This window comes from Mixophyes fleayi, chromosome 5 (genome assembly GCF_038048845.1).
Source record: "Mixophyes fleayi isolate aMixFle1 chromosome 5, aMixFle1.hap1, whole genome shotgun sequence".
NCBI classification, from domain to species: Eukaryota; Metazoa; Chordata; class Amphibia; order Anura; family Limnodynastidae; genus Mixophyes; species Mixophyes fleayi.
In genome coordinates this window covers 170,687,085-170,702,745 of record NC_134406.1, presented here as the reverse complement: position 1 = coordinate 170,702,745, position 15,661 = coordinate 170,687,085, and the positions used below count along the sequence as shown (strand labels likewise).

Below are 15,661 nucleotides of genomic sequence, written 5' to 3'. Positions count from 1 at the left end.
TGCAAACTTCTGTGACAACTGTGTCATTTTTAACATAATGTGCTCCACAGTTTCCATCCTCAACCTGTGCATCATCACCCTGGACAGAGACTTGGTGTCAAGATCTGCCTCTGGCTACACTCTGTAGATCTGTAGATGTTGCTTTGCCTTCTGCAGATCCTACTTGCAAGGGGTTAACTCCTCATCATTGAACGTGGATCCTAATCACCTATGGTTGGCCTTTAAGAGACTTTCCCTGCAATCTGAGCCAGTTCATCAATTGCCATTGCTGCTGCTGGTTTTGATGTGCATTCTTGTAACCTAATCCTGACCTGCTTCCAGGTATTGACTCCTTGCTAGTCCCTGTTTTGCACCTCCTCTTGTGACCTAGACCGACTTCATTTTGACCTTGCTCCTGCTCATTCCTTGGCATTGAGGATTTACCGACCTCTGACACTTGGCCTGTCTGACACCCATGGATCCTCCAAAACTTCGTGCCTGCTGGCTAACCCGGAATCCTGACACTCGTGGAACATCCGGTGCCTTGTGCCTCCTGGCTAAACCTGGAATCCTGACACCCGTGGATCCTCCATTGCCTCCAGGCTAAACCTGAATCCTGTTACCAGTGGTTCATCCAGTGTCTCCTGCATCTCCAGCCTTAGAGTCTGACTTGCTATCCTGTGCTGTTGTTCTCCCTCTGTGTCTAGGAGTCTGCCCTTATCTTTATACCTGCCATCCCTGCTGCCTCTAAGAACTGAGTTGCCGATAACCATTGACTGCACCTATTGCTCCCTGTGTAACTGTGTTATCAATAAAGACATGCTGTTTTCATTACCATAACTCTCCATAGTATTCATAATAGGAATCCTGACACTTGGCTACCTCAGTCCTTTCAGGTATGAAAGGAACGCAGAGGACAGCTTTCATCATGATCAGTGTATCTGTGCAGTTTTGCTTGCATAGATCCCAGGAGACCGATGGAGCGAAAAATGCCACACACCTGTGGTTCCAACTTAAACCAGACACATACCACATCATCTTCTCTCATTAGCTTCTACATACGGTTTGTTATCATGATCAGGACATATACCAGGATATATTGAATATCTATCTCTTAAAATAGCATGCTCAGAGCTGCCACCGGATTGTCTTCATGTAAACTCCTTGAAGACTTTCTTTAGGAAGGAGACCAATATCCTGAAAACCTTGTCCATCATCAAGAGGGTTTTTGTGCTCTGCTGGATGCCTTTGTTTTAAACTGCATCGTGTCTTTCTGTCACATTTAACTTCAAAGATAATATGACCAAGAGCCCCCATGTGTTAGTGTGACCACCTTTGGCATATTTGTGTGGACTAACTCATCCCTAAACCATTTAATTTATATGTTTAATGCAGATTGTTGAACCGCTTTCACTACAATACTGGGATGCAATAAATGTTGTTCTAGTACAAACAAAGAATCTGCGAACTTCAACAATGAATTGGTGTCCTCTCTACAAGGGTTAGGTACCATAATCCAATGCAGAGAAACCTGGCACCATATACCCCGACACGATCATACCGATGATGTGTTCCCCAACTGCTTGTAATACACACTTTAAAGGATTCAATGAATGAACATGCCGGGCGTCTAGAATGACGTCTCTTTGATGAGCAACTGGATTAATGTTGCTGTTAAAGTGTTAACTTAAGGAGGAGCCGGCTCTACAATTTGCAAGCCTTTGTAAAACACATTGTCAAGCCGGCACCTTCTTAAATTAACACCTTAACAGCAAGATAAATACAGTCGCCAATGAAAAAGACATCATTCTAAGTGCCCAATATGTTCATGCATCGGAATCCTTTGAAGTGTGTATTACAATCACAGTCACTGTCAAGAGTCTGTCGGGGAACACACCACCGGTGTTATCGTGTCTGGGTATGCAGTGTCGGGTTTCTTTGCTTAGATATGAAGACTACCACTCCTCTACAAGTCACCAAATTTCAGAAAGATATCCCCATCACTTGCAACAGCTCTCAGCTCCCAAACATGGTAACTCTAAACTAGGAAGATTTGATAAGACATTGTTTTGAAGTCTCAGTTATATTGAATTTACACGAGGGGCCACAGGAACTTGCTCTTACCTGCTAGTGTCCAGTTAGAGTATGAGGCTGAGAGATCATTGGAGACAATAACTCCATTCACCTCTGCAGGACCCCTGTGATCTCATTTACATGCAGCAAATAATACAGACAGACAGTATACTACAACGGTGATAGTCATTATTTTGGCTACAATAATGCCGACAAAACTTACACCAACGTAAAAATTCAGATTAGTATAAAAGTGACAAGAAGGAAATAGAAACTTACCATATAACCAACATACAACATTCTGCAAACGCTTCATTCATGGCACATGTAAATTGCGACTCTATAAAATGTCTCCAGTGCGAATGACGTAACTTACAATGGCCAGAGTGAGATTGCCGATTATAAAGCGGCAAAGGGCGCCTTTATACCCGCCGCCTGTATAATGTAATTCAATTATGGGCCTAAAGATGGAACTATGTTTGTATCTTTATTTAGATCTAATGAATTTTAAGTGTTTAAATGGTAAATCTAATATTTTCGTAGCACTCTATTACCATCTCTTGAACCTATTTTTACATACTCAATATCTGTAAAGTTAAAGGATTCCAGATATTTATTGTGTTTGTGAGAAAAAAAAAGGTAGAAGCACTATACATCAATAAACCATTTTTAACATTTCTAATATGGTCTTGTATTTTGATTTTAAGATGTCTCTTTGTTCTCCAAACATAGCTGACAGCTACAGCATAATAAATAATGACCCCACTACAGACAGACAATTTATCCAAAACAATAACAATAAGGGTATAAATGCAATTAATAATGCTTCTAATGGGGTGCAAATTACCGGTAGTTATCTATGCTGAAAGAGGTAGGTGGCTTATTCGCAAGTTTACAAAGTGCAATGTGAACAAGGCCTAGCCTAATAGGGAATCCTTAAATGAATTTCCCAATGCCTGTATAAAATGGACTATTTTTCTTTTTGTACTGTTATAACTTGTAATAAAGGGCCAGATACTGATAGATAGACTGCAAAACAATATTTACAGAGGCTGGTTTATTCTTTGTTTGTAAGTAGACTTATCTGTGTTAAGGGCTTTCTAAATCACACTTCCCACATAAACCCTTTCTTCAAAATTCTTTATTAGGCTATTTGATTGTTTGAACAGTTATTTGTACTGTAGTTTTGTCTTAACCAAATAAACTGAGAATATGGTATGCAAGTCTTCCAGTTATGGTGATATGAGGGTGAGGGTATATATTCTGCATATACATCTTTAAAGATAATACCAGTGATAATTTGTCTATTAGACTGGGTCTTTAAATATAAAGCTAAAAATGTATTTTAGTACTATTAGTCTTATAAATGCAGGGGCAAACTCAGCATTTGCAGAGGGGGGTTTCCTCACCACGCCACCAGTGGGCGTGACCAGCATGCATGGGGGCGTGGCTATAATTTTAGAGACTGCTTAGCTACTCTCCCTATCTTCATAATATACAGGGGCAATGCTGGGTGCACTACTGTTAGGTGCATGCAGCTCTCTCTTTTCGAGCAGAGCCGTGTGAAGCAGGGGCAGGGTTCAGCCACCTCAATTATACAGTGCCCCAGGCTTGGCGAGGGGTTTCCAGGTACTAGGAAACCCCCCCCTCAGTTTGATTATAATGTTTTCAATTCATATATTGAACACATTGTTCAACCTCTATTTACCAGTCCAGATAAGCAAATACATTTTTTACTTAAATTGAATTATCAACATAAGATCAGTAATATTTAATATTATATAAAACACTGATGTATATTGTGAGTGATGTGTATATACAGACACACATAGGCTATAAAATATATACATCACTTTTCTATTTTCCATTTATTTGCAAAAAAAAAAGAAAGAAACCTGCTGCCCAGATAATAAATAATTACATACGTATTCATCAGATTTGTGTGTGTGTGAAGATACAGCTAAATAAATCAGGTGTAATCAGTAGACTTCAGAGATCTGTTAATTAATTAATCCACCTGAAATAAATACACTTGTGTGAAAGGTATCACAGTTTGTTTGTGCTTTTGTAAACAAGTGCTTCATCGTGAAGATTAAAGTAGATTCAATCAAATCCAAGAAAATTTTACTGAGAAACACCAATCGGGGTAAAGATATAAGATTTCAAAGACTTCTCAAGAGCACTATGTACTAAATGTGGCAGAGCTGTAAATTTGTTTAGAACTGGCAATCCTCCAAAACCGAGTATCTGTGTAAGAACAGCACTTGTTAAGTAGCTGCCAAGTGAACTATGCCAACTCTATAGTTACAGTCTTCAATGGTAGAGATGGGAGTACTTGCCCAAGGGATATCAATAGCTGGGGCACTTCAAAAATCTTTGCTCAATAGGAGGGTTGCAAAAAGAAAGCAATTGTTGAATAAAACTTACATGAAATTTCACCTCTGTTGGTACTTGAGCTTCTAATATTTGTGTTGCCATTAATCATGTCTATGTATGGTATTTTTAGGTCATATGGGGGGGGGGGGGGGGGGATGTGAGTACATCCAAACATAAAAGCTGGCTCCTATGCCTACAGCTTGCTAGAAAGTTTATGAGAGAGCCACAAGTGGAGGAAGAGAGGATGAGACCAAGATTGACCTTTTTGCACTCAAAACCACATACTATGTTTGGCACAAGCCTACTATGAAACATGGTAGCAATGCTATGTGGATGCTTCTCTGCTTCAAAGCTTGAACAACTTGTCAAAATAGAATTAATGGTAGAATTAAGATCTAGAAAAATCTTGGGAGCAAATGTATGCATGAAACCTAAGAGAATATTTAAGTGCCAATGGGACAATGAAAAAGTCATATTAAAGTGGCTTACATACAAAAAAAAGTACTGGGGTGAGCCTTACTTGACAGTTTATTTTGAGTTTATCAGTTGTAAGAGTTTGGATAAATCTACTAAAATTGCACAATGTAAGAAAATAAACTGTGAGAAATGCCAAAGGGGTGAATAATTTTTATAGCCATGTATAAATATTTATTTTCCCCAGAAATAAGTAGCAGACTTAATTATAGTACTGTATAAGTAAGTAGAAGTGTGCAATTACAACTCTACTGTGCAGTGCTTCAAGAAATACAGTAGATGGGTTAAAAATTATTTTATTAGGTCAAGAAACGGTGCCTTCAAATCAAGTGAAATAAAAGGCAGCAAGAATGCAGTATTCCACAATGGCACATAAACTACTCGAATGAACAGATTTTACCAAATCATAAAATAAAATCAATGGAGCGGCTTTGAAGTTAGCAGTGCAGTAATGTAATAACGGTGAAAAGAGAGCAACTGCCTTTTGAGACAGCAATAATATTGGTTTTCTGCAGCTAAAACGTGTTTCTTTATATTTCTAGAAACAATGTGATGTTTGATGTACACTATAAAAATGGAAAACCTCTACAATAAAGCCCAGCATCATTAGTATATAATACTCCCTTTAAACCACCCTCATTTACTATCAGATGTATTTTCTAAGCAAAGTACATTTATATATGCGTTATTTCCATTACATGTCATACTCTTTCTAATGCCAATCCTGGTATAGTATCTGTTTTGGCCTGTGCGGTAAACAATAAACTGACATGATAGTTACACTGTATCTAAATAACAAAAAACTAATATGGTTTAAGTAAGTGACTGGCTTTAACAAAACTAATAAGAATAAGACTGATTACCTTGCAAAGTTATGCATTATTCAAACATTCTGAAAAATATATAAACTATTTTATGAAATTAAGTATAGTATTGTCTTATAAACTGCAGGTGTCCATGTCTGCTACTATTGTCTAAAATAGCCCTGAATCAGACATTAAACTTTGCGGCTAACGGATTAGGTGTGGCTAATGATAGGCAATGTGGAGCTCATCATGATACATTCAATACCTGTCACAAAAATCCCCACCCATTCAGAGATAAACCCACATATTTAGCCAGGTTAATTTATTACTGAATCCTGGTCAGGCGAGCAGTTAGAGCGGTTTCCAGTTACCCAGAAACCAGCCTTTGTTCGAATCATCAAACTTGATGCCGGCCTCCCAAAGGATTTACTTAAAAAAGAAAAGTGGAAGGGCCCTAAAATCATACTTGGCAACTTTTCCTCCTTGGCCTCAGGGAGATTCCGGGGGAGGTGGGCGTGCGGGGGCGGGACTTGATGAATCACATTATTTTGGCCCGCCCCCTAAACGATTGTCACAATTCTGGCCAAATTACAGCAGGGGTGGGGCTAAGATGATGCAATATTTGCGTCATTAAATCCCGCCCCTGCCACTTATCTATTGCTGGGCGAGGACCGGACATTCCAGGAGAGTAGGCAACTATGCGTTAAAGAAAAGCGTCAGTGAATTGTCTTTTACATTTCTGTCTCCATTACTGAAGTCATGTTGTCTTAACTGTCAGTCTTTGATTAAATCTTAGTCTCCATGAAAATGGTCACCTCCATAGGCATCAATACGTGGACATAGGACACAATTTCTGAACTGTGTCATCATGCCACAGATGACGAAGCCAACCACGTCTTGTACTGGCTCAGCATCAGGGAGAACACCAGACTTTTCAGGGAGTGAGGGAGATCACCGCTATTTCAAGGAGTCTTCCTGACATTCAGGGAGAGTTGGCAAGTATGTCTAAAATTTGCCTCCAGCACTACCCTTATGCATTGTAGCCAACTGACCCACCTTCCTTCGTGCTGTGGCAGGACCCTAACTCCCTTCCTTCACACCAGCGCTGCTTGTCAGAGTGACATGAGAGCACCGTCTGCCGAGTATTCTGATTGTACAAGCTGCATGTCTATCCGGGCTGCATCCTCTTTCCTTCCAGGTGAGAAACACTACACTAATGTAGTCAGAAGATATAGTTACATGCCATGTTGTGCATGTAAGTATATTTGGCAGGTGGCTGGTTCTTGGAATGTTGGATCTGTCTGGAAAAGAGACTGTTACAATTCGCCGCCTGTAAAGTTTGCTAAGGATAAAAATGCCTTATTCAAAGAATAAAGCATTGTTTTAATGATGTTAAGCTGAACTGGCAATAAGAGAACAGGTATTGCTGCAGTACTAGTACTATTATGATAGTTGTTAAAGAGACTTCCCCATGCAAGCATTTGGAAACCTTCCTCTAGAAATCCTGCTTTTGTCTCTGTCTGCTAGTTATAAGTTTCAACATCTGAGAATACTTTTCTCCAGCCAGAACTGCACAGCAGGCGCACACACGCACACGCACACGCACACGCACACACACACACACACACACTTGTATGTTAGCTGTTGTACCTCTCACTTTTGATTTTCTGATTTATACTTCTTCACCAAGTCTCCATAATTCCCCTTGTCTATTTAAGTATGACCATAAAACAAGGAGATTTAACCTCTGCACATCTCTCGCACCACAGTATCAAAGATTTCTACTAATAGTTATATCTAGATATAGAAATTTCATAGAGATATTTGTTCCTGGACTCCTGGAACTTAGGGACTTGGATCACTCCTTGTAGGATGTCCCAGTGACCATATAGATTAATAAAGAACATAAATGAACGTCAACAAGTGTAATATTAGATTAAGTGGATTATTCTAATATAGATTGAAAAGTAAAGCTGCAGGCTTGGTCATCTTCATTTCAAGCTGCCTATTCCAAATTTGAGCTGATAAACTCTGCTTACTGATCTGCCAGCTCAGGTCCTGTCAGATTACTAGTGCTCAACTGATCTACTTGATTTCATGATATTTGGATCTGACAGGAAGACACTTGCTAGCCACTTGTTCCTACAGTTAACCATAACAGATGGCTTCAGTCGTTATATTGTTCATGCACAATGGTTATAGAATGCTATGCAATCGATACATGTCTTGAAAAACCCTGTGGAGTCACCAGGATCTCCACACAGGAGGGAGAGCCCCAGGGTCCTGTAAGACCCAGAGAGACTCTCTGGAGCCTGCCCGAGTGTTAGAGCAAGGTCTCTCAACATTTTTTTTTTTTTATCATGTTACTTCATATGATAGTACATTTATACTAGTAGCCTTAATGTGTGTATGTTTATTTAAAGCACACACTTATCTAAGTAAGTTTATACTAAGCTACTCCTTATGCAGTTAATGTTTTTTTTTTAATTCCTCCTGATTAATTTTGTAAACGTTTTATTATTATTAAGATATGGAATGTTATTTTGAGTTATATTTAACAGACTGAAGTTGAAAAAATAGGTGTTAGTATGTGTTAACATGATCTAACATTAGCTTAGATGCTAGTGATATGTATTAAAAAGTGAAAGAAAAAAAATATATTATTAGGATGTTAAAACATGGGGAAAAAGTAAAACAAACAAACCACATACACCATTTATATGTGCTATTTCTTATGACACTTATTAGTGAGCATAGTCTCATATTAGATACACTTTACACGTTACTAGCTGTAGAATAATTTTAGAAATGTGTTTACTGGATTACTTGAAAACATTCAAGGGGTTATCTTTGCTCATAGTTCCCTTTAAAATCCAAATTAAATAGAAGGACATGTATCCAAAGTTTTATCCAAGAATATACCCGTTTTTCATTAATACATCTTCTAAGATGAGCTTTCATCTCACCAATTGAAGACTGCCCCCCTTATTATATGGCTTGATTTACCATATATGGGAATATACTTCCAGAAACTTATTTTTTAAATGTGTTTTTATTAATGTTTACAACACTACAATATTTAACAGAATCCATGACAATGTTATATTGTGTAGAATAGTGATGGATGAAGCCAAAGTCTAAAGACTGTAGAACGTAGAGTAGTGGGGGATGAGGTTGAAGGATTGGAGAAAGTAGAATAGTGATGTACAGTCAAACAAAACAAGTCTTCTTAAAAGCACAAACAGAGAAATCCAAAACAAAATGTATAAACATTAGACTTCTAAGAGCATTGTGTGTGTGTGTGTGTGTGTGTGTGTGTGTGTGTGTGTGTGTGTGTGTGTGTGTGTGTGTATGTGTGTTATATAATCTTTTAATTTCCTCAACACCTTTTATGAATTGTTTTCCTCTGAGATGGCCATATTGTTGGTGGGCTGTTGCCCTTGCTATCATATTTCTCCATGTTTTAGCTTCAAAAGCTCCCAGACTATAAGAAAATCAGACAAACATGTATTTAGTTCAAAATAGTCTAGCTTGTGTTCATTTGGGGAAACTTGAGTCCTTTTAGAATGAAACTGCAAATTCTGGTGGTATTATACTAACTTACCATAATTTTGAAAACTAAAAACTAGAATGGTTTGACATGCATCTAGGCAGATATTGAGTATAGCAAATTAAAAAATTATCCAAAAATGACAGAAAAGTAATGGAAGCTGAATAAGAAGTAAAATGCTTTTTGGTTAGGGTGTAAGATTCTTCAAACGTCTACCATATGAATGTTTGCATCATATAGCCTACCAAAGAGCCATCAGACTTATAATGCATTGATTTTGAATATCTAATATCTTAATTAAGGATCATGTTTAAGTCCTCCAAGATTATAATCAATGTTTGCAATAACTCCACTTTCCAATGAATTCCTGAGATAAGCTGCATTTTATTTCCTTTAGTGCAAAGGACGAGTGCAAAGGACGAGTGGGATGTTTTACTATTTTATATTATTACCTCAACATGCACTGCACAGGGATTTTAGGAATAGCATCTGTGCTATAAGCATGGGTTTTCCCCCTAGGGAATTAAGCTCTGTGTTGAACAGTCTGGGGTTGAGTCTCCCATATTACCGGATGAATCTCACACTGTGGGTTTCCCTACTATAGTGGGATCAGCCCTGCCTATCATAGACAGGTGCTGGCTGTAACTTTTGTGGGATAACCCAACTCTGCTCGCCTCGCATTTATTTTTTCATATTTGTTTTAACACTGCAAAGATCAGCGTATCTTTACACCAGGTGTTGCACAACAGCAAGAGATGCATCTGGAAACAGGTGTAATTGGAGATGTGGCAGACTCAGAAAAGGCTGCATCTCCAGTGGGTGTGCCACACTTACTACGGACTCCCATTACTATATTTGAGCTGCTCATACACTTGGCAGAATCACTACCCAGGCACAGGGGGCCGCAAGTGCAACTCAAAATTCCATGTTGTTTCACTGCGCATGCACAATAAAACAAAGCAGAAAGGTCATCTTAAAAGTTGGATGTATGTCTAACTGTAAATGAGGTCCATAATGAGCAAAGGAGGACATATATGTGAAGGCCATACATACTGGACTGTAGGCTGTGCATATGGGAAAGCTGAAGATAATGATATATGTGAACTATAGATGCTATAAATATGGGAGTGATTATGTTATACATGGGAAATATGATGCGATATATATAGATATGAAGACATAGGAACATGGGGAGAAAAGACCCACACACACATAAGGACACATAAGGGAAGGAACTAAGAAAGGTTAGAGGATTTGGAGCAATGGAAACGTGTCATTGTATTACATCATCTATGTTGAGCTATTTTACATTATATATACTACGTGTAGAAGTATATTATGTGATATTTCTTGATATAATTATCATTGTCCCTTTGATGTGTTATGTATATCTAAGCTTATAGGGCTATCTATTTGTACTATATAAATGTATAGCATAATCTGTGTGTAAGTGGGTGTAGGAAAAATATATGTACAGTGTGTAGGATTGTTAGTACCTATATTAGGCTATGGAGTCGAAGAAACTATATGTACAGTGTATATGATTGTAGTGGCACAGGCTATGGTGTGCCTGTGAATGGTAAATGGTAATACATACATTTACTGTAAGCACATACACTACATGGACATCCGAACATCACATCCATATGTGCTTAAGATATGTTGAGCATTTCATTCCAAAACCATGTGCATTAAAATGGAGTTGGTCTCTCCTTTGCTGCTATAACAGACGTCACACTTCTAGGATGGCTAAACCATAGATTTTCAAACATGGCTGCAGGGATTCGCATCCATTCAGCAACAAGAACATTTGTTAGGTCGGGCACTGGTGTTGGTCCACAGTCAGCTTTACAATTCATCTCAAAGGTGTTCAATGGGGTTGAGGTCTCTGTGCAGGCCAGCAAGTATTTCTACACAAAATTTTGGAAACCATTTCTTTACGGACCTTGCTTTGTCCATGGTGACATTGTCATACTGTAACAGGAAAGGGCCCAAACTGCACACAATTCTCTAGAATATCATTGTATGCATTAACAATTAAGACTTCCCTTCTCTGGAACTAAAAAAGTCAAGCCAAACCATGAAAGCCAGCCCCAGATCATTATTCTTCCTCCATCAAACTTTACAGTTCACAGCATTTGGGTAGGCAATGCTCTCTTTGTATCCGCCAAACTCAGAATCGTTCATCAAACTGTAAGCGCAATTTGTCACTCCAGAGAACATGTTTCCACTGCCCCAGCAACCAATGGAGGTGTTTTTACACCACTCCAGTCAACATTTGGCATTGCACATGGAGATCTGAGGCTCGTTTACTGCTGCTCAACCATGGAAACGTAATCTAGGAACAGTTTTAGTGCTGATGTTGCTTCCAGAGGCAGTTTGGAACTCTGCAATGTTGCAATCAAGAACAGAAGATTTTTTACGTGCTACACTTTTCTGCAATTGGTGGTCCCATTATGTAAGTTTGTGTAGCCTACTACTGCATGGCTCAGCTGTTGTTGCTTCTAGATGTTTCCACTTCACAATAACATCACTTACAGTTGAACAGGGCAGCTCTAGTGGGGCAAAAATCCGACAAATGGGCATGTTGGAGAAACAGCATCATATGACACTACCATCTTGAAAGTCCTGAGCTCTTCAGCATGATCCATTCTATTGTTAATGTTTGACTATGAATATTGCTTGGTTTTATGCTTGATTTTATGCACCTGTTAACAAAAGGTGATTAGAAGGGGGGTCGACATACTTTTGGCCAAGTAATGTATGTCTAACACATGTGTTCCTTAACAACTGAAAAGAAACAGCATTTCTGGATATAAACTGGTCATCTGGAAACAACCTCTCAGCGTGGTTAAGTGATGTGGAATATTATCTTACTTGTTGAACTATATTGCATTATATGTGAGAATTTATATGTACTCTTTATATGCTATCAATCAAAGTCATTGTCTTTTTCGAGGTCCATGAATTATGCTATACAGTACCCATTTTACAAATATCAGCATTTTTTTATTTGTTAAATTAGCTAAATGACTTCTAAACATAGAAATTATACATTTTATTTAAGCCCTCATGCTAAATAATTTACTTTTGGCACTTCACTGAAAAGCCATGCTGTGAAAACACTGTCCCAATCTTTGCCTACAAAGCTAACAGTATGAAATGTTGCTTTAAAGTATAGACTGGCACTTTGTCTTGTCCAAAATCACTGACAAATTAGAACATGCTTGGTCTCCCCATAATATCTATATTCCATAAGGCAATAGTCTTATGGCTATGTAAAATCAGAACTGTCCTGCGAAAATGTCAACTGCTGTAGAAAATGCAGCAGCAACAATGACATCTGCAGGTTCTTTGCAGAAGAAAACAAACATACCACACATTCTTAAGAGGAGTAGAATCACAACAAAACAATAGGTATGATGAAGTATTGGCACCATGAAAAACACAACCTTCTAAAATTGATAAACGTGACTGCAGAAGTCTGAGGAAATACAATGCTTCTTGTTTAACATGTGGAAAATAAGGCAAACATTAAACAAGATTTAGAAGCATGCACCAATACACTACATAAATTATTAATGTAATGAAAAAAACGAGCACAGGAAATCCAGTATTTAGCTGACCCAGAGAGCTAAAACACTTCACAGCTAAAAGCCGATGAAAAAAAATCATTAATAATGGAGGACTCCCCAGACTGACAGATGTTGTCAAAGCATTCTCAGCTTTTCTAAAGCAAAACTACTACAGCTATCCTGCCTATTCAGCAGTGGTGGTTTAGGTAAAAATGATCAAATATTAGTAACGCTAGACCTCAAGTGCCTTGGTTTTGCACTGGTGCAACTAGGTGGCCCTCCCAAAGCATAATAGGTGTATACCTAATCTTAACACTCCGGTGACATCTCATCTAGGCTTTTGTGTTTTAATCTTCCTTTTTTCTTTCTTGCACTGGTCAAAGTGAGAATTGAAATGTAATTCTATGCCAAAAGTAGCGCTGGGAGGTGCAAAATGTTTCCTATTAAAAGTACAGAACAAACCCCAATCTCCGTCAATGCTGAGGTAGTGTATAATTGAATTCCTTTTGCAGAGTGGAAAAAAAATCCTAAACATTTCGCTAAAAATGCACAATCTCCACCCCTTTATCTCCTTTTAATAATCTCGCTCTGGAAAATTAGATCTTGTTTTGCACTTGAGTGCAAACCAAATTGTGGCATGGCTCCTACTCCATACAGAGCAAGGAACACCTAACTCCTCCCATTGGCCAGTTTAAACTTCTGCTCCTCTGCAAATACCACCATCTTGCGCTGAAAACCCATGCACATTGCCAGATATCTAGACAGACAGCACCACAGAAGAGAAATCGGTGCTGCTCCTTGGCTGTTTTGCACTTTCTAAATTACCTCCATTAATGGTTTTCCCATTGGCATCAAGATTAATTTGAACCTATAAAATTACATACAATGTATTTTACATTCTGGGATAATTTACTGTTACATACCCATTCACTACATGGACTCCAACTGATGGAAATACATTATTTGAAAAAAACTTACTATATTTTAAATATATTCACAAAAAAATGTGGACAGACATCATTCTAAACTAGAGATGGAAGAGCTCGGTTTTCTGAAAACCGAGCCCACCTGATCTTAGGGGATCCGAGTAGGCTCGCGAGCCGGCTCGGTACTTTTGCGCGTCCTCGGATCTGAATCGAGGCAAAACATCATTGTTGCGTTGTCGGATATCGTGGGTTTTGGATTCCATAAGTACCTCCCTCCTCAGGAGATCCAGCGCCATTGCTCACACAGAAACAGGGGTAGCAGTGTACTTGTTACTCTCCATTCTCCAGTGACATTGCTCAGTGCCATTGTTCATACAGAAAAAGGAGGAGTAGCAGTGTACTTGTCACCTGGGCAAAACTTACTGTAAATGACTGGAAATTAATGTTACTGAGGTTAATAATAATGTAGGAACAAAAAAAGAGACAAGTTATGTGATTTTAGAAAAAAATGGGATCCAAAACCAAAACACACGAGGGCGGTTTTGCCAAAACCAAAACACACGAGAGCGGAACACAAAGTTAATCCAGATCCAAAACCAAAACACAGGGGTCAGTGAACATGTCTATTCTAAACAGATAATTTCAAAGTTGTTTTTTTTTTATTACTTTTTGTTTTGTTTATGGAAAATATATCCAAATTAAAGGTAGTATTTGTAAACTATTAACTATTAACTAAAACATACATATGTACCATATGTTATTCCACAAGGCAAAAACATTTTTCTTTGATTATATACATATATAAACATAAGTGGAGTGTTTGATACGGTTTATTCAGCCACAAAATGCTAGATAAAGCTATATAACAGTGCAGAAGAAACACAACAAAGAAAATAGAACAACACAGTATGTAATTTAAGTGTGCATTTCTTATGAATTCTGTCTTTTGTAATCTGCCAGGGGTATTACTTGTATATCCCTGATAGCAAACCCTTGGCCCCAGGCAGTTTGTACCCCAGGTAATTGCACTCCCTGCCTTGCTCCAAAGCTGGTCTTGCAAAGTTGCTGCAAAATCCCACAAGTTTAAGAACTTGCAACTGGAAAAGAGTAAAAGGCAGTTTATAACAATGCTAAAGTAAGAGTGGCAGTTTCTCGGAATCTGGAGCAATTACCAGTAACTATGAAAATAGAACTACCAAGAGAAAAAACCATCCAGTAATAGGCTTTTATCTCATCATCTCTGTGGTTTCCATATTGAGGGGTGTGCTTCTAATTGTCTATCACAGAAAAACATGCTTTTACCACCATGCTTATGTCGAGATCCTGTTTCCACTGAAATAAACTTTAGGAGCACTTCCAAAATAGCAATTTAGGACCAAGTAAACACAATACAGAATGTGTTTTTCTTTTGTGTAGAGGCACTTTTTTCACACAGATGTTCTAGGGTGTGGTAAACAGTATGGCATAACACATTGCTGACAAAATTATTTTCATGTGCTTGGTGAAATACATTCTTGAGTCCACCAGATGAAGCACTAGAAGCTGCAGGTTGTCTATACTACATGTGAACTACAAACATTTAGGAAAATGTGAGAATTTCAGCTGCAGGCAGAGACTTTATGTGACCATAGTGTGGGCACTATTGGGCAGCCAAAGTTCAATTGTTAAATAAATCTGCCTTGGTCCTCTCATGGATTTGAGCAATTGTTAAGGTAAGCTGGAACTATTCAGTCCCATAGCCCACAGTGATATATTTCTGTAAAATATACACAAGACTAATGTTAATCCTTATTTAAACTTCACAACAGACATGTAAAGTAGCTTATGTTGAACTCACCAATATGCTGAAATCACCATCAACATGACTGAGATGCTTGTAACAACCAATTCCCCCAATGGCTG

General features: G+C 38.3%; 1 protein-coding gene and 1 pseudogene across 2 annotated transcripts in view; one reads left to right on the top strand and one right to left on the bottom strand.

Moving 5' to 3' along the window:
* The window catches only part of FARS2 (phenylalanyl-tRNA synthetase 2, mitochondrial), a 347,780-nt gene that overhangs the window by 63,441 nt on the left and 268,678 nt on the right, over positions 1-15,661 (bottom strand). The window lies entirely within an intron of this gene.
* LOC142157945 (D(1C) dopamine receptor-like) lies at positions 878-1,568 on the top strand (annotated as a pseudogene).